Source organism: Sarcophilus harrisii, chromosome 3 (genome assembly GCF_902635505.1).
Source record: "Sarcophilus harrisii chromosome 3, mSarHar1.11, whole genome shotgun sequence".
Lineage (NCBI taxonomy): Eukaryota > Metazoa > Chordata > Mammalia > Dasyuromorphia > Dasyuridae > Sarcophilus > Sarcophilus harrisii.
In genome coordinates, this window is record NC_045428.1 from 20,283,014 (window position 1) to 20,301,217 (window position 18,204).

An 18,204-nucleotide genomic window follows, 5' to 3' on the forward strand; every position below is an offset into this window, starting at 1 on the left:
CACTCCCTTGCCACCCCTAGCTTTGTGTTTTCAATTGACTAATAACCATTTCTGAGATGTTACTCAGAGGATCATATAATCAGATTAATCTTTGGCATAATTTAGTCTTGATTTTTCTATTTTAGAGATGAGAGAGCAGAGGTTTGGGAGAGATGAAAGGAGCTTCCTATTGTCTTCCCAAGAGCGTGGAGTAGGACTGAGAGGTGAACCCAAGTCCCAGAATTTCATATTCAGAGATCTTTTTCCCTTGGCTAGGCTGCTTCACTACATAGCATTTTTAAGTCCTAGGTGATAGTCCATTTTCCTTAAATTCCATGCAATTGGACCAAATCCAATACAACAGAATCTGGAATTGAGGCTAAAATGAAAAACTCTGAGAGATGGGGTTTCTGGGTAATTAATAATCAATTTACTAATTAGGCTAGTTGACAATAAATTGATGGTCAGTGGTTTGTCTCAGTAACCAAAGATCTCAACGAAGACCTTGAAATTCTTTAAATCTTTTTTTGTAAAAGAACCCCCCACAAGTAAATTTCCACCCCAATTGGTGGACGTTTAATGAAATGGCCTAAAAGTCTTCAGTACATGATACTCATCAGTCTCAAGGTATCTGGGCAAAGGGAAGCCATTTTCATGCAGACCTCTCTAGTTAGTTTTCTCCTTCATGAGCTGATAAACTCTAAAGAAGTGATTCAAGGACAGGGAATTCCTCCTCCAGGCTGACCCAGACTGGATTCTGTTTATACTCTAAACAGAAATTAAGTTGAATAGTTGAGGGTTGTCCAGCCCAAAGTTACAGTCTGTGTCTAGGGAGTTAGGAGGAATCTCATGACTCAGCCATGACCTTCAGAGACTGATATTTTCAGGAGATGGGTTTCAACAGAAATAAGAGAAAAAGATGCATCACAAGGAATAATTAATTATTAATGTAAATATAATAATAATAATTTCTCTCAAGGAAAATGATATCATGGCAATAGTTCCTGGATTTGGAGCCAAATTTCAGACTTAGAACAAGTCATTGAACTGCTTCAGGCATGGATGTGTGATTGCTCAGATAATTGTCTTTCCACTTTCATACTCTAACCAGGTAAGGGTTGTATGAAGTGATGGCTAACTATCCTGACTGTGGGATCATAGTTGGAGAAGTTGTCAGACAGATAGGATTTAGGAAGAAAGTACAGGAACAAGGGCAACTAGATCGCGCCATACATAGTACATAGAGCTCTGGACTTGGCATTAGGAAAATTCATTTTTCCTGAGTTCAAATTTAGTCTCAGATATTTGTCATGTGATTCTGGGCAAATGATTTTACTTTGTTTGACTCAGTTTTCTCATTTATAAAATAAGCTGGAGAAGGAAATGGCAAATCACTCCAGTATCTCTGCCACGAAAACCCCAAATGGAGTGAAGGGTAATAAGGGACTGAACAACAAAATTAGAAGGAGAACAGTTTTGTCCAGCCTGCTTTGGTTCTCCTTGGCCCTCTGTTTCTCATTCTTTATATTTCCATTCTTCCCTTTCTATCTGTGTCTATTTCTTCCTGATTCTCCATCTCCATCTCTGTCGGTCTCTGTCTTTGTCTCCATCACTCTCTCTGTCCCTTTTTATTTGTTTCTCTCTCTCTGTTTCTGCATATGTTTCTGGCTGCCTCTTTATCCCTTCCTATTTGTTTTTTTTTTTTGTTTGTTTTTGTTTTGGTTTTTGGTTTTTGGTTTTCTATCAGAAGAGTATTGATATGATCCAGTTACTATTGTGAATAACAAGGTGACCCCCTTTCCCTGGTCCCCAGTCTTTATATTAGACAGATTACTCCTTTCACCTCCTCTCTCAGGCCTTTCCATTTGGGAGAGTGATTAGTCTTTAAGATCTATCTTGAAGAAGTATAAAAAGAAAATTTGTAAAGTCTTTGTGCTCAACACAACCCCTAGACAGTCATCTTCCCTCCTTAAGGATCAGACCAAGAGACAGTAATTGATAATCAGCATCATTAACAAACCCTTGAATATTCAGGTTAAGCCTGGAGACCTATTTTCAGAATTGTGTGTGTATGTATGTGTATGTATGTTCATATATTATGTGCGTATATATATATATATATATATATGTGTGTGTGTGTGTGTGTATCTGTGTGTAGTATATATACACATGCATATATATATATATATATATATGTATAAGTATACATGTACTGTGTACACATGCATACACACATATATGTATGTGTGTGAACATATATGGATGCATATATGTAAATGTATGTACATAAAAATATATATAATTTTTAAAAATAAGATAGAAGTAAAAGTTATAGGTCAGTGAGTATAATTATCCCCAATCCAATTTCATGGGTCTCTGAAATCCATTGGGGAATTTAACCCCCTCCCCATTGGGGATGCTTATCATAGGTTAAGAATCACCAGCCTAGACAAAGTCCCTGAAGATGTCTTTCTTTTGCCTCTGCAAAGTGCTGTGAAAAATGAATGGATGGTTTTTCTTTCTTTAACTGTGCATCCTAAGCAAGCAATCATTCTAGAAAACACTATGGTGGTAGATTTATAGCTTCTTCCAGCTGCTCCCTCCTGGCCTTTCTCTACTTGAGCAAGGATATACATATATTAGCAATTCAAGAGTTAATGACTTTTAACACTTAAAGCACAGAGTGTACACACAAATCATAAACTCTTTTAAAAAATGGAGATAACTTTCAGGAAATAGTCCCACCCTTCCGGGACAGGGGTGGGGTAATGGAGATTTGGGGAAAAGGGGGCAATCACTCACAATCTTTTGCATTTGCAGTATGAAGGAGATGGGACTGGGGAAGAGAGGGCTAGGCAACCCAGCATTTAGGCTGATGCTCCTAATGCTCCATTTCCCCTCACCACCTTGGCCATAAAGTCTAAGTTCTCATGGTTAGCCCTGCTCCTTCTGTAGCTTTCATGGTGTAGCCTCAAGTTCTGTGATTGCATCAACGGCACAATTCCCTTCCCCATCCTCTTCTGGTGGTGCCAGAGGACCTTCAGTTAGCGCTAATCCTTTGGTCCAGGAGTCACAGGAGTCTCCTCCAGGTGAAGGCATCTTTCATGCCTGGTAGTGAAAGGGAGGATGTGAATGAAGAGCAAAAGAACCAAGAGCTAAGAAAAAAGCAAAACAAAACCCTAAACTCTGCTTCTAAACCAGTACTCACACATCTCCTTAGGATTCACATGTTAGCTTTCCCTTTAGCTTTTCTAACTAGCTAGACAGAGAGATAATAGAAATATCTCTGTATCTATTATCTACATGCATGTATGTAGGTATCTCTATATGAGAAAGACAGAGATAGAAAGAGAGACAGAAATATGGAGAGACAGAGACAGACAGAAAGACAGAAAGCAGGTATTATAAGAAAAATTATTGTGCTAAATATTGTGGCTAAAATAAAAGCAAACACTTAAAGCCCACCTCTCAAAGCCTAGGGTGGTTCCAGTGGTGGAGTCCAATTGTCCAGTGGAGAGGAGTTGGATTTGGAGCGGTCTGGAGATGATTAGGAAAAGAGAGATTCCAGAAACAGAACAAAACCCAACTGAAAAACAGAAAATCCATGAGTTTTCTTCAAGAGATTCATGTATGTTTCAGAGGATTAGAATGTTGAAAATACCAAGCACAAGCCATATTTAAAGTTAGATTCAGACCCAGGTAGACTACACAAGCAGTGCGGTATCTGATCGGACCCTGCAGCGGGCCCAGATGCTCTGCTGGCTGGTGGCAGCAACAGAGGGCTGACCAGGGGTGACGGGTGGCAGGACAGGCTGAAGCCATTTTAGCTAGGTTCAAGGAGATGAAGGAGACTGGAGCATCCCAGTGTTTTTTTGAAGGGCAAGGGAAGAAAAGTGCTACATACCAACTGTTCTTATTATATTACCTACATAAATGTATTAAATGTGGCTGGTCAATTGATATTAACTGATAAAATTGGGGAAGCCAAACAGAAAGGCTCATGAGCATTAGAAAAAGCCACCTGCTCCCCCTTAGCATCTAGAGGGTAGAGGGGCCCATCTCTCTCTCTAGCTGCTTTGCTCTCTGAAGACCCAGATTCCTGGGGTGATTTTTGGGGGGTTGAGTTAGTGAATTTGGGTCTAAATTGCACAGAAAAGGCAACAGAGGCTCAGGGAGGTCAACTGACCTAATCATGTTTATGTAGCAAGTCAGTGTTAGTGGCAAGATTTTCCTGCTTCCCAGCCCAGCATTCCTGGTTCCCGATCCAGTACATCAAGTTGCCCTTTAAATATCCCCAATAAATCACCATCCATACACTGAAAATCTGTAGTGATGAGATGCTCCCTCCCTTCTGAGTCATTCTTTCTTTTTTGGCACAATTAATTATCTGAAAGCTCCTCCTCACATTGACCCAAAATCTGCTGCTGTATAACTTCTATTCACTGAACCGCCTTCTGCCTCCTGTAGCCAAATAAAACAATGATTCATCTACCAAATGGCTTTTCAAATGTTTGCAGATGTTTTTCATGACTTTTCTTCCCTCCCTGAGACTTTTTCTTTTTTGAGTTTTGTTTACCTGTTCCTCCCATGATCTTTCAGTTCCCTCATCATTCTGATTCCTTCCTCTGGATGAGACCCCACTTGTCAAGGACCACCCTAAATACATCATCCTAAAGAAAACACAACATTCTAGAGATAGTAATTATATCTTTTAAAAAACTTATTTAAAGTGTTAGAACATCGTATATATTTAATATAGTTCCAGAAATGGTGAAAATTTGTCATTTTCTTTGGTTTTCTAGGAAAAAAGCTTCCCACCCAAGGGAACCAGTATTGTCATTTACCTTCCATTCTCTCATATAGCAGGGTCACATGTATTCATCCCAGTGTTCCATAGTTCACTCTCTGCATCACTTCGATATAATCAAAACTTACCTCTCTCTTGCCCTTCTCTCTGAGGCTTTTAGATTTTGTTAAGTTGGCAGAACTTCCAATTTAGCTTTTTAAAAAAGTAGCATAAAACATATTTTTGACTCCACTTAAAATGAACATAACTCAGAAGACAGTGGACTGATTCAGATGGTGAGAATCTCAGGTACCCATAGGGAAAACTACAAATGAGTATGTTTGGATTTCACATTTCCCTGCATTTCCAACTAGTTTGGATTTCACATTTCCCTGCATTTCCAACTACTACCATTACAAGTTCTTTACATGAGGGAACTCATAAGGGATAAAGAGAAGTCCCAAGCAAAGTCCTTCCTTCCTTCCTTCCTTTTCTTTTAACCCCATCTTTTGAAATAAATTAATGGAATAAGAGTTAATTTTTTTATTATGTACTAAAAATATTGTGCTTCATGCTGAAAGTTAAAGAAAATTATCTCAAACATTTTACTGATTCCCTATAGTTATGTAATTCTTGCAGATGGCTTATTTGGATATTAGGGATCATAACTATACTAGTAGACAAATCTTCTAATTAAGTACTTCATGAATCAGTCATAATTACTTCCAATTAACACTAATGAAATTAGGACTATATAAACAAAGAATAATTACCCAGTAGTAAAGACTGCTTAATTAATTTGACTAGGTAAGAACTAATTGTTTCAGTTTTTAATAATATTTTAAATAAAATTTGCTGAAGAAACATAGAATTATTTCTAATTTTTTTCATTCTTTCTCTATCTGTGTATTTCAGAAAAGTCCCAAAATTAGATTTTAAAAATTGTCTTATATTTTACTAAAAATCAAAATGGTATCTCATTTTAAAAATTTAATTGAAGAGATCCAGGAATGTATTTACAGGCTCACACTTTTTAGGGGGGAAAAAGTGTGTGTGTGTGTTGCTCTGTTCTTCCAGGATAAATAACTCAGCTTCCATTGGGAACACATAAAAAAAGGTAAAACCCATTACAGACATGTATAATCATTCGAAATAAATTTCTACGTGTTGTCAAAAGCAATGGTTCATTCTGCATTTTGAATGCTTCACATTTCTCTCAGGAGGTAGGTAGCACATTTTATCATCAAGTCTCTGGAATTCTCATTGTTCATAATATTCAGAGTTCAGCAAGGTCTGGGCTGCTTCAATTGCTACTTTCTTAAAATATTGGGTGTTGTATTATTTTAGGATCTCAGGAGCAAATCGAGCCTGTGAGCTTTCTGTGATCCAAGAGTGGTCTGATGCGGGCCAAAAGGTGATGGCTAAATAGCCAGTTCATTTTAGATGTGGGAGTAGAATGTCTGTCAGTGACACCTTGCTCTGGGCTTGTTTCACTACATCCCTGTTATTTGAGATAATTTAATTTAATAAACACATTTTAAATCTTTAAAGAAAGAATGTATTAATTAAAAAGTGATCATTTCATTCCTGTGGAATATTTTATTCACATGTTTTAAGTTTGAGAATGTTTGTTATGCAACGTTTCTCCATTCTTTCCTACAAAAGAATTAATTCAACTTCAATCTACAAACTTTTTAAGCAGTAAATTGTCGGGAGCCAGTGTGGAGTATTTTAGAAGCTTCAGGGTCTTTTTCTTCATGTCCCATACAAGGTTCATCCATGTTTACACTTGCCAAGGAGCTAGACCAGTACCTCAATATATCATAGCACAAATCTTCCTCCTAGTGCTCTCCTCCAATCACTAACTGGACATTTTCTTGATTTTTGAAGTCTAAAGTATCTATCCAGCCCATAGGACTGATGGGGAAACTTAACTGTAAAAATCTTTGGAGCATCTAAGTGTCACAGTGGGTAGATCCAGCCAGACCTGGATCAGGAAAACTGAAATCTGGTCTCAGACACTTATTAGCTGTGTGACTGTGGGAAGGTCACTTAGCTCTACTTGTCTCAGTTTCCTCATCTATAAAATGAGCTGGAGAAGGAAATGGCCAAGAGTTACAAAGGTCACAAAGGGTTAGATTCTACAATAAAAATAAATTTGACAAATGGACTTCATTCAGACTCCTTCAGAAAAAGTGGGATGGGATTTGGGTGCTCAGCATAAACTAGTGGGATTGTGGAACAATTATAGACACAAGGAATTCTTGAAATATTCAAATTTTTTTGATGTAGAGAGAATATAAAAGCATAAAAGCTCAGTCCAGAGACCATCCAGTTCCTGTATTTATATCCTGTATTCATTCTAATCAGATTTCAGGAAAGTATCAAGAGTATTTAAAGAAAGAAATAATTACCAAGACAGAATTTTGTAGGTCAAACACAACTGACAAGATTATATGTACATTAAGTTAAAATTACTGGAGTTTTCCATAAATTATGACGTTCTTCATGTTTGGGATAACAATTTAAATTATATGGCCTATTAATTCACCTCATTAGTGACATCGAAGTATGTAATCTAATTAATTTTGTCATTTCAATAATGAATGCTATTAAAATATTGAGATAATACATTTCATGTTTTCAGATTAAAATCACAAATAGAAAGTGCTACAGCAATGCAAATAGTCCACCAGTTAGTATAAATTAGGCTGAGTATATTGACATTTATTTAAAGTATAGAATTCACCTGCATATAGAAATAATGGTCCAGAAAGGAAATTTTCCATAGGGAGTATAGAAACGATAGAGGAACATTAAAGAAACCTGTATATTGTTAGAACTCAAGAAGGAAACAAAACCCTTTTTTTTCTCCCTTCACCAAAACCCTGGACTGATATTTATAAGACATTGATTCATGTTTCTACTGTAACAGAGAAAATGTTGATTTTAAGCCTGTGGTACTGTACCTCTGCCCTGAAGTCCTACTTAGTTATTTACAAGTTTTATAGCTATTTCAATAGAGAATGAGTTCTGAACCCTACATCCTAATTTAGAAAAGTTTCACATGTTCATATCCCAGTGAACTATGTATCTATAATTGAAGCTAAGCCTTAGTTATGTTTGGGAAGATGAGGATTTATCCCAAGTGATAATTGTTTTAGTAATATCAACTTACTAAAGAATTATGTCACCTTCTCATTTCCCTTATTGACAAACTTTTGGGGGTTGTGAACTCTTGGAGGAGCTATATAGAAGAACATAAATAAGAATAACATAGAATGACCAAAGGAGGATTGGGTCTGAGAACTTTCTATGCTTGAACAAAGGGTTCATACTTTTGGATTGTTTACTAACTCATTAAAGATCGTAGTCATAGTATCAGAAAAGAAAAATTTGAAAAAAATCTTTAAAGTCCTCTATTCCAACCGTGTTATTTAACAGCTGAAGAAAATGAAACTCAGAGAGTAAGGATTTACTCAAAGTCACATACAGAGTAAATAATAAAGCTGGGATTTGAACTCAGAAGTGGTCATTAGTAAAAACAAGTATTTCATATTGTCTCTCTTCCCTGATGTGTCCCAGATCCTAGAAATTCATTGACTAGCACAGAGTTTTGTTTTGAACTTCTAGGGCAGAGAACGGTGTCCTTCATGGGGACAGAGAGTGGAGGGAAGAACATTTACTTATAAAGAGACTATAGACAAAGGATTGCATGACTTGATGTCAACCCAATTCAAGTGAGATTTACCTTGAAATGTTCCTACATGCTCTGTTCAAATACTGAGAAAATTCTCAGGTTTTCATTTGCAGACATAGGAAAGCCACCAGGGCTAATAAACAAAGAACAAAAACAAATCTATAGAACCTGATAGAGTTACAAGTGAATTTTATAAAACATTCAATACATAGTTAATTCAAATACTAAATAAATTGTTGGTAATAATAATGTTACCCTTTCCATGATAACATGGTTTTGATACTTAAATCAGGGAGAGACAACACTGAGACAAAAAGCTACATACCATTATCCTTAATGAATAATGACAAACAAATATTGGATAAAATATTATTAATTAGGCTAAAATTAAATGTGAGATTGTATACTAGTCTCAGGTTGGATTTATACCTGGAACATATCATTGAACATGAGGAAGTATTACAGGTATTTTGGATTTCATTTGATTAAAATTCCTATTTGGAAAGGTCAAACAGATTTTTTAAATAAATTTTAATATTTAATATTTAAATAATTTTAAATAGATTATGTAGCAGATTATTGAGTTAACCTGAAACCTGTCCCTTGAGATGTGAAAATCTGCTTAAGTCCTCAAACCCACAGGAAAAATTTCAACTGTCCCAATTATTCGGCAGGATGTAAATCCTTTCTCTTTCAATTAACCTATTTGAAACCGTCTAAACATAGTTTAATCTATAATTGAATTAGTTTACCTATAGAGTCTATCTACCTAGTTTTGTTTCCTTATGAGATGTATGAGATTATGACTGTTTTATGGTTTGTCCAACTTTTATGACATTGAAGAAAGTATAGAATTATGAATCTCTTTTCTTTAACTTACAGCCTAAAGGAATGCACAAAATGTATTATATAAAATAATTATTTCTCTGTTTCTCTGACATAATTTTGTCTTTATGAGACCTTGTAAGAACACAAATTTTAGTCCAGATGATGGTTATCATCATTATCATTATCAGTATTAAATCTAAATCCTTGCTTAAGCCTAATAGGTATTTCCCTCTATAATTTCTGCATTGTAGTAGGTATATTTTAGTAGTAATTACTTACCATATGAACCCAAAAAGAAAATGTTTCTTTCGTAAAGAAATGAATTAACATATTAACAATTTGGTCAATAAAAACAGGATCAACAGATACTAAACAAATATTTGGCAAAATTCAGCCTATTTCCATTAAGGGGAAAAAAAGAAAAACTTTAGAAAACATGTGAATAGATAGACCTTTTGTTAAAGTAATGAATATTTCTCTAAATCCAAGAACAAATTATGAAATGAAGTGAAGATAAGTGAAAGGCTTTTTCAAAAAGATCAGTTATAAAGCAAGGATTCTCACTCTCACCAGTTTTATTAAAAATAGCATTAGAATTGCTAGCTATAGCAGTGATACCAAGAAAGAGGAATCTAGGGGAATTAGCATAAATAATATTTAAAATTCAAAATTAAAATGACAAACTTTCTGTAAGTCAAGCATTTCTTTATTCAAGCATTAAGTTTCATTATTATTGATAATCATAGTTTACACTTTATACAGTACTCTAGGGATGGGAAAGCTCTTTTCTCATAGTAGCCAATGAGAATGATCATTAAAAAGTACTATCATCTTCCTTGTTTTGTAGAGGCTTGGAGGCCACAGCCTCCAAGAGGTAAAGTGATCTGCCCATTAATGCAAATCAAAGAAGCACTTTGAGGAGGGATTCATACTCACATTGGTCCTGGTCCAATACTTTCTATTTTGATTGTCCCATTATTTTTACAAAAGATGTGTGATTTATTGGGTATAAAGAACTCTTCTGAGTAAACTCATGCTCCCAATGCAAAGAGGTATCTGCTTTTGTTTGTTTATTTTTGTTTTTGGACTTAGGATCTTTGAGTTCCTGGTATATTGATAGATTAATTGCCTTTCCAGGATAATATAAATCAAAAGTAGGAATGAAAAATATGTCTTCATGACTCTAAATCTGCCTCTTTATCCATTAGACCACACAGTCTCACCTCAGTAACATCAGAAACATTTCTTTACTAAATTTTATTTTGTAATATGGACTTCTGGAAGTAGGTTATTATTTTTTTTCATTCAAGTGTTTCATTTCCCCTATGTGAAATCTGTAGTTGTTTCAAATTAGGATAATAAAAACACCAGATAGGAGGTAGCTTGCCTTGAAAATCATGAAACATGTGATGATCATTTACAAAGATATTATTAAATCGTGATTTATTTAAGGAGAGAGCACTTTTGTTGTTTAATTTGAACACTGAAATGAATGAATGACAAGAAAGTTTCAATTTTATTTGTTTGAACACATCTGGAAGACATACTATGCTGTTTGTTGCCAAATTGGTTGTCTATAAATAAAGGTATAATAGGGAGTAGAAAATTACTTTTATAAACAAGAGTTATTTATCTTATGCCACATTGGTCTTGTAAAAGTCCATTTGATACATTTTTCTGAGACTTTTATTGGGACTTGAAAATCATTGATCTCACAAATGTCTAATTAAAATAAGGATTAAAGTAAGAAAGTTGTATCTTAAAAGGATTATGGAAAATTAAAGTGTAGAATACATAGTAAAAAGCAACTGAATGTGGTTTCTGAAAATCTTCTTTGCTCTAAACTACTGATGTAACTTTGGACCCTTTAATCTCTCTCTGATCTACAATTTCCTTATCAAAAGAATAAAGCAATATGCGACCTTAACCCTATGAACATTTTCTTCTCTAATTTGAAAGTGCCATGAGAAAATCAATTGTAATTCTATTCTCATACATTTAAAAGAGCAAGGGATGGCCTTGGAGTTGGGGAAACCTTCAAATCTTTCCTCTAAAACATACTGACTTTGGCATCCCAAGTGAGTCATTCAACTTCTCGGTGACCCAGGCAATTTTCTAAGACTACAAATTAAACCCAAGTTCCAATCTCCCGTTGTGAAGGGCATTTCCACATTAGACATTTTCTATACAGAACAGGCCTTATTTCTCAACCCAAATCATTATCAATTTAAAAAAAAAAGGCAGGAGGGTTTAAATAAGTTCCATTCTATTTATTTATTTTTGATTGATTGATTCTTCAGATATATACTTTGAAATGCTATAATTTTCCAGTCTTTCTTTATAGTATAAATGTTATTTCATTTTTAGAAATTAGTTGATCTCTTTCGAGGGGGCTGTCCTCTAAAGCTGCAAATTGGAAGATTTGGAAACAGGTTCCAAATTTACTGACAAAAATAATCATTAATTACATGATGGAAAGGCTAAGTGACAGATGGACTTATAGGGAAGGGATAGAGTGGAACATATATATATATAGTTTTATATATACATACATATATATTATATATATATATACTCACATATATATATATATATATATATATATATATATATATATAACTGAAATTTTACAAATCAATAGTACATATATATAAACACCTATGTGTGTTTGTATGTGAGTCAAATTTTTAGGAATGTTCTGTTTGGTAAACTGGCTTCCATCTATAACTTGATTTTTGTTTTAAGGATTGGGATATTTCATTTACTTTTCATGTTTCAGTGAGTGATAAAGAGATTTCATGGTTCTATGACATTTGAGAACTAATAATGTAACATTTTCATGAAATCTGATAAGAATCCTAGGTCCTCATCTCAGTTCTTCCACTAGCTACCTTTGTGACCTTTGACAATTCACTTCTTATTTCTGGGTTTCTATTTTATTATGTTCTAAATGATGGATTTGGACTAAACTGTCTCTAAGGTCCCTTCCAGCTCTCACATCCCATGATCTATAATTAGTGCCTTGGATTGTAGCATCTATCATTATGCAATACTGTGACAACTCATATCTCCCTAATAGATTTTTATTTGATCAGAGAAGAAACAAACAGACCTGAAAGTGAATGTTCTGTTGATTTAGAGAAAAATTCCAGTGAATAGTACATAGAAAAATTAGGATGAAGCAAAATGATTTATTGAGATGACCAAGTGCAGCTTAGGAGACTATATATAAAAAGATGTCACTGAAGTCATGAATAGTCTCCCATGAGGTCTTTCTTGCCCCCAGAATCCAGGCCAAGATGAACAGTTGGATATAAACAAAGATCAACAGAGCAGAGTTTCTGGACACCCTGATTTCTATAGGTTTTTTTAGGCAGAAGGGCTGCTATCATATCATGTTCAGGGGAAATGGGAGTCAAGAAATATGAACCAGTAAAAATAAAAAACAACAAAAAAACAAAAAAACCAAACAAACAAAAAAAACCAAGGGGCAGAGGAGGTGCTAAAGTTTAACCAGAAAGATCTACTCAGGATAAAGAAGATAAAATTATCATGATAGTGCATCAGCAAACCTGGGAGAGTTTTAGTGACTGGTTCTGAGAATCCTAGGCTTAAACCCTAAATTTACCAGCAGTGTAAAGAGAGCCAAGCCTGAGAGAGTGGGCATATAGACTCCTCTGATCACTAATAGAACCAATCACTCCATTAAATTGTGGATAACTAATACATAACTGCAGCATAATTTTACATGGCAATTGAAAGATGTTTTTTTTTTTTTTCCTTTTTAGAGTTGGAAATCATTTTAAATACAGGGAAATCGTGATTCTATCTACATATCTCTTAATTCAAACTGAGAATTATTACATTAAATGATTTGCTCAAGGTCACATGGTTAGTTTGTGATAGGGCTGAGAATAATAATTTTAACTCAATATCCAGATTGACTTTTTTTTTAAGAATTAAGATTTTATTGATATCTTCTATTTCTTACATTATCATAGGTATTTCAAGTATCTCTCCCCTCTATCTCCCAGAGAAAAGTCTGGTGATTCTTAACCTTCCAGGTTAGTTTTAATTTTCTTTTTCTTTTCTTTCTTTAAAAAAAAATTTTCCATTTAAGGCAGTTGGGAAAGGAGAATCAGAACAAAAGAGGAAAACCACAAAAAAGAAGAAAAAAAAGTGAAAATAATATGCTTTAATCTGCATTCAGTTGCCATAATTATTCCTCTGGATGAAATTGCATCTTCCATCCAAAGTTTTTTGGAATTGCCCTAGATGTCTGAATTTCTAAAAAGAGCTAAGTCTATCATAGCTGAGCTTCACATAATCTTGTTGCTGTATACAACGTTTTCCTGATTCTGTTTGCTTCATTCAGCATCAGTTCATGTAAGTGCTTTTCTGATTTTTTCATGCTTTTCTGAAATCAGCCTGATCATTATTTCATCTAGAACAATAATATCCCATTATAATCATATAACATAACTTATTCAGCCATTTCCCAATTGATGGGAATCTATTTACTTTCCAATTCTTTCCCCCCATAAAGAATTACTAGAAACTTTTTTTTTTTACATATGGGTTTTTCCCCCTCTTTTATGATCTCCTTGAGATACAGACCCAATACTGAGATTGCTGTATCAAAGGGAATGCACAATTTTATACCAGGCTGTCTCAATGTTACATTATAATTCTCTTTGGATTGCTCTCAATTCACATTCCCTCATAATTTTAATAGGTATTGTTTACATGATATACTTTATTTTTAAAATGTACCTATTATATATACTCTAAGTTGTTGAGTGCAATAAATAGAATCCTTAAATTGGAATCAGATTACCCAGGTGGGAATCCTGCATCTGTTGCTTAACTACCAATATTACTTTGTATAAATTACTTTTCATTTATTCATCCAGATTCCTTATTTCTAAAATAAGGAAGTTGGAGTAAAGAACATTTGTGGTTCTTTTCAGTTACAGAGCCATCGATGGTCCTGTCTGTGTATTTATATTATGTGTCCACAAATGTACAGATTATTGCATACAATCACATATTGAACAACAAAGAATGAAATCTACAATACAAAAAAAAAGCCAAATGAATGGTATAAACTAGTCAGTGAGGCTTTTTAATTGATTGTGAATGGGTTGTTTGCTATAGAGAATTGCATACTGGCTGTCCCCTATTCATAGTTTCAATATATATATATATATATATATATATATATATATATATATATACACACACACATATATCCATATATATACACATATATATATGCATATGTGTATATATATACACACACATATATGTGTGTGTATATATATACACATATATACGTTTATGTGTATATATATAATATAATATAATATAATATAATATATATATGTACAGCTAGGAGACACAGTGGATAGAATGCTGGACTTGGGGTTAAACAGGCTTGCATTCATATCCTGCCTCAGACATCACCTGTGTGATCTTGAGCACCTAACCTGTCTCCATCCATTTCCTCATAGGTAAAAAATAGTAGTAGCACTTGTCACTGTAAGGATCACATGAGAGAGTGTATGTGTAACCATCTGTAAAACTCCAAGTGCTATATACTTTTAAGGTATTGCTTTTATTCATGTTGTCATTGTGCTGCTACTGCTGCTGATGATGACTGAGGAGAAAAGTTCATAGTGCCTCAGTTTTCTATTGTTTGAAGCTCAGACACCATGGCTCAATAGGGGAAAAAAGTCAAGCCAGTATTTCCCAGAAGGGCAGGTGTCTTGCTGCAAAGTATCAGCCTCCCTAGGAGTAGACATTGATTAATGGAGACTGCTGTGAAGAGTGCCAGGTTTAAAAGGTGGATTTGCTAGAGCTGAGGGGTGGAATAGATAGAGAAAGAATGGAAAGGGTTTTCAGGCAATAAACAGGGTTGAGGGAGGGAAGAGTTACCTCATAGATCATTGCCAGAATGGGGTTTCTAAACCCAGAAGTTCCAAAAAATCCTGAGAGCCTCAGATTTGAGATGAGGATTTGCCAAATCTTTACCCCCACCTGGAGACCTCAAGGATGCTACAGATTTCCCTGCCTGGGTACTACAGAGCTCCAAAGATCAGATGGCACTGAACTCTAAACTTTTCTACCAGCTTCCTGAGTGCTGAGGGAATTATAACCCTCTCCTGGTGTTCTGTGTTTATTATTTGAGAGATGGGATGAAAATTAGGCAGCAGCCCTCTCACCCCATTTAAGAGGGTTGTGATTATTTTTTGTATGGAAGGTAAATAAGATTTCCTTTTGTTATTCTCAACATTTTATGTCTTAATTAGATGAATTTCCTATGGGATTAGTGACACTTGCATGGTCTGATAATAGTGTTTGTGTTAGAGGAGGCAAAGGCCAAGATTTGCCTAATTGATTACATGCAATAGCCACCTGGAACCTTGGATGGGAGCAGGGACAAAAGCAGTAAAATACTTGAGAATCAGAACCTTCATGGATTTTTAACCATTTTGTGAATGGTTGTGTTCATCAGCCCGAGGCAGTTGATTCCATATTTGTTCAAGGCAAGACTACTTGCACCAGCAATGTAAGGATCTGTTAAAATGTTTTGTTTCTTAGAGGTCTGTGGTATAAATATATTGATCTCTTTAAAGAGTAAATTGCTCATATTTGAAGCAATAAACTAAACTGGTTAAGCTGCTTATACTTGTTACACTGAAATTTGATCTTATTCTATTTTAATTGTCCCTCAGAGTTTAGGCTATAAGTAGATAACACAGTTTTTCCATAGCAAACTTTTTTTTCTCTAATTTCAAGAAACTATCATTCCATTAAGGGTCAGGTTGCAAGTACCTTTGTTTATTCATTGCTGAAGTGACATTTTATACAGCAATAAAGTGACTTTAGTGAGATACTCCCATCCTAAATTATGATGTAATTGGGCATGCTTAAGTGACACTGTAGAACTATTATTTTTATTATTATTTTATTTTATTATATTCCCCTTAGATGGGATAGTTATCATTGTAGAGGTTCTTCTTCTCTTATAAGAATAGACAATCATTGAGGTCTAAGGAATAAATACATATACTTTTTTCTTCACATGTATATGTTTTAGAATTATAAATTTAACAGCATTCAACAAAGAAGTTACATATATTAAGAACATAAAGAAAGAGAATTGTATAACTGAACTGTTAACTATATTTGGGGAGTGGTGATTAGGCTCATAAAGTGCTATTATAAATAAATTAGGAAAAAATGAAGGAATTTGCCTGTCAGATCTATGGAGAAGGGAAGGGTTTATGATAAAATAAAAACAGAATCATGAGAATTAAATGAATCATTTTGTTTACATGAAATTAAAATGTTATTGCACAAATAAAACTAATGTAGTCAAAATTAGAAGGAAAGCAGGAAACTGGAGTAAGGGGACGGGGGAGATGATGGAATTAAAAGCGTGTTGCTCTGATAAAAATCCCATTTTCAAATCTACTGAGATTTATAAATTTATAAAATAAGAACCATTTGTCAATTCTTGTTATTTATTTTCTGTTCTCGACTAGGACCATGACAGCAGGGAGATGATGCCATGATATGCCATTGAGTTGGATTTGAATGTGGGAGGATTGTGCAAAATCACCAGTCTCATTTTTTCCTCCAGAGTCATCCTCAGCTTTTTAAAACTAAGATATAGATCAGAACCACTAGAGGCGATTCTTGATATAATGGAAATAAGTAGTGGGTTATATGAGGTAGAAGAGTGGCTGACCAGATGCCCAGGAGGAATGTCTTTGATCCTTCTGTTAAGAACAGAAGAGGGACAGGAACAAAGTAGAACAATACCTGGTCATCACAATAAAAGCATTTGCAGAAAAATCCTTTCTTCTCCAAAGTTGGTATTGTTTTGTTTTATAATATTCTTAACAACAACAGTAATAACTAGTAAAGTCTAAGGTTGGTGAATCACTCTATTATATTAAAATCATCTACAAATATTACATGAGTTAATATTTACAACAATCTTGGGAGGTCAGTACATCTAGTAGTTATAGTACTTTCCATTTTATAGGTAATGAAAATGACTCAGAAATAGAGAGTGAATGGTTTTCCCAGGGTCCCATAGCTAGTTAGTATCTGAGACTGTATTTGAAATCAGTTCTTTTGTATTGAAACAAGAGGTTTGGCAATTGTTAATGCTGTAAAGTCATCCATACATATCACCTGTAAATAAAAGGCTATTAAATAAATAAAAAAAGAAAGAAATCAGTTCTTTTTGACTCCTGGTCCACTGTTCTTTCTTCTGTGCCATCAAGCTCCTTGTTGCAAAATTAAAGCCAATTTCTGTGATATAGGTATCATTTCTCAAATATAAGGAACTGAGAAATTTATAAAAATAAGAGTCATTCTTCAATTGATATTTGGTGAAAGAGTCTGTCTTCAGAAGAAATCAAAGCCTTCATAGTCACAGGAAAAATTGCTATTGATTAGAAAAATACAAATTACAGCCCCTCTGACATAACAAATTGGCTAACTTGACCCCCCCAAAAAAAGAAAATGATAAATGCTGGAGATGTGGAAAAGTAGAGACATAGATACTGTGTCGGTGGAGTTGTGAACTTCTCTAATCATTCTAGAGAACATTTTCAAACTATGCCCAAAAAAGATATAAAATTGGGCATAGCTTTTGATACAGAAAAGTCACAACAGAATGATCTGTAGCCTAAAGACACAAGAAAAAAAATGGAAAAAGATTCATATGAACAAAACTATTTTGGGGGGTGATAAAGAATTGAAAATCAAGGGATAACCATCAATTGGGAATAACTGAACAAGTGGGATGTATTGATTATCATGGAATACTATTGTGCTATAAGAAACAATGAGAGGAATGGTTTCAGGAAACATGGAAAGACTTTTACAAACT

The 18,204-nt window shown here is 34.4% G+C and overlaps 1 long non-coding RNA gene across 4 annotated transcripts in view; it reads right to left on the reverse strand.

The window, feature by feature from the left end:
- Window positions 1-18,204, reverse strand: part of LOC116422194 — a 53,005-nt gene that overhangs the window by 6,420 nt on the left and 28,381 nt on the right. The window contains exons 2-5 of one of the 4 annotated variants that reach the window (XR_004232746.1): window positions 4,556-4,649; window positions 4,295-4,440; window positions 3,445-3,565; window positions 2,326-3,087 (exon numbers count right to left, since the gene is read on the reverse strand). This is a non-coding gene — a long non-coding RNA (uncharacterized LOC116422194). Of the gene's footprint in view, window positions 1-2,325; window positions 3,088-3,444; window positions 3,566-4,294; window positions 4,441-4,555; window positions 4,650-4,823; window positions 4,998-18,204 lie in introns of those variants that run through there. The other 3 variants (XR_004232747.1, XR_004232744.1, XR_004232745.1) reach the window with 3 other exon arrangements.